Below are 2559 nucleotides of genomic sequence, written 5' to 3'. Positions count from 1 at the left end.
AATATTAGGTACATGTCTAACATTCTTCAATTGAAGCTTGCAACCAATCTCAGTTTCAACCCAAACATCTCCCATACCGATAATTTTACATACTCCTTCATCTTTCATTTTTACCATGCCAAAATCACCAGCACTGTAAGATGAGAAGAAATCACACCTATGAGTAACATGATATGAGGCATCCGAATCAATAATCCAAGTTGAATCCTGACATGCAAGGTTTATGGAATTATCATCACAAACAATGTAGACATTATTAACAGATGCAACTGTTGTTGTATCTTTATCATTTTTCTTCTCTTTGTCGCGTATATGGAAGTTTCTAGATTGACTTCTCTCTCGTGACTCTGAAACTAGTGCTTCCAACTTTGAGGAAGAACCAATCAAACCATGTTCCTTTCTTCAAACTTCTTCATTCAACATGCTCTCTTTAACTGTTGACATTTTCAACTTTCCACTTGGAGCTGAATTGGTCAACATCACAACAAGGACTTCCCAATTATCAGGCAATGAACTCAACAATAACAACGCTTGCAACTCATCATCTAATTTAATTTCTGCAGTTGTCAATTGATTCACTGTATTCTGAAAAATACTCATATGCTCTGCCATTGAATCTCCATCTTTGTATTTCATATTTACCAGCTTCCGAATCAAGAATGCTTTATTTTGCACATTCTTTCGTTCATACAACTCTTTTAATTTTTCCCACATCTTGTTAGCATCTATTTCAGTTTCAACATGTAGATACACACTAAGATCCAACCATTGTCTGATCAACGCCACTACCTTTCTATTCATCTTCTTCCAATCAGCGTCAGATTCATCTGCGGGTTTAGCAATGCCACCCTCAATAGGATCATACAAATCTTTATTGTATAACATGTCTTCCATGAGAGTCTTCCAAAGTGTATAATTAGAGGAGTTGAGTTTAATCATACTGGGACATTTATTTTCCTCCTCCATTTAAATGCACAAATCAAATAACCGAACTCTAGATACCACTTTATTGGGAAAAAACCAGAGATAATTAGCGATAACTATCTCAATAATGCAGAATATTTTTCCCCCACCTGTGCAGATAAATGGCCAAACAGAAAATACAATTCTAGAGCAAAAAAAAAATGGCAGAAAATAAATATGAGACAAAAACAATTTTTAACGTGGAAAACTTCCCTCAAATTGAGAGAATAAAAACCACGGGACCTAGTCCAGTAAAACTTCCACTATAATAATTAATGGGTACCCCAGAGTCTTCCAAATAACAATAGGAAACATCAATCAACAATAACAACCTTATAACAACCTTCCACTAAAGTGGGTATGCCAAAGTAACTCTCAAAGAAGATAAAACTACTCAAATGATATATTAAAGTAACAAACTCAGTGATAGGAATAACATACTAATTTTGTAGATCAAACGGAACAAGTTTGATACACACCTGTTACCACCACCGGAACCAAACTCTTATTTTTCTTATCTGGCAATCGTTCTTCTTCCGTTGTTTTTCTGTGTATTCTTAGGGATTTCTAAATCCCTTTTATTACCTTTAAGTGGGCCAAGCCCATTAAAACCTTTTTTATTTTTCTTTTTATTTCAATAATAATAATAATACTAGTAAAATTGGTGGGTTCCACTTGAGGAGTGAGTCCACCCAACAAAAGAGAATTTTCCCGAATTGAGTTTAAAAACTAGTGATTGTCATCATATGCCTTGGGTTAATTCAACTCTATTTTGGTACAGGAAGCCAATTGGAACACCTCTTGAAGCATTGTTGGATGAACTGAAAGAGCCTGAAATAATCTATTTCAAAAGCCAATCAGATTATGTGAAGAAACCAATTCCAAAAGAAGGTATTAAGGCCATTTTTGAAAAGTTGATTGAAGGTGATACTTTGTTTATGCAATGGAATCCTTATGGTGGAAGAATGGATGAGATATCAACATCAGCTAAACAATTTCCTCATAGAAAAGGGAACTTTTTCATGATTTAGTATTTTCATTATTGGACTGAAGATACTCCTGGAGCTATTGAACGTTATGTTAATTTTTCCAGATCTTTTCTTAAATTTATGACACCTTTTGTTTCAAATTCTTTGAGGAAAACATTTTTTAATTACAGAGATGTTGATATTGGTGTCAATCTTCCAAGTAATGTCACCAAAATGGGGATTTCTAAAGTTTATGAAACCAAGTATTTTAAAGATAATTTTGGTAGATTAGTTAATGTCAAAACAAAGGTTGATCCTCATAACTTTTTTAGATATGAACATAGTATTCCTACAAAACATAAATAATATAAAGGTTGTAATATCAATTCATAAAGAAATAATTATTTTTCTTATAAGAGAAATAATATATTGTGTATTAAACTCATATATTTACATATCATTCTTTTTCTAAATATGATTGAATTTATCTTCTTCTATTATCATAATTAAATCACCTAATTTCACCATAATTAGTTTTACAATAAAATTACGAATTCAAATTTAAAATAAGATATATAAATCTAACTATACAAACATATTTGTTACAAAATTAACTATTTATAACAAA

At 31.8% G+C, this 2559-nt stretch overlaps 1 pseudogene; it reads left to right on the top strand.

Annotated features, from left to right (window-relative positions):
* The window catches only part of LOC101490627 (berberine bridge enzyme-like 17), a 7126-nt pseudogene extending 4829 nt beyond the window's left edge, over positions 1-2297 (top strand).
* The last annotated feature ends 262 nt before the right edge of the window (positions 2298-2559 follow it).

Source organism: Cicer arietinum, chromosome 6, assembly GCF_000331145.2.
Source record: "Cicer arietinum cultivar CDC Frontier isolate Library 1 chromosome 6, Cicar.CDCFrontier_v2.0, whole genome shotgun sequence".
Classification (NCBI taxonomy): domain Eukaryota; kingdom Viridiplantae; phylum Streptophyta; class Magnoliopsida; order Fabales; family Fabaceae; genus Cicer; species Cicer arietinum.
This window is presented reverse-complemented; position numbering and strand designations above follow the sequence as displayed.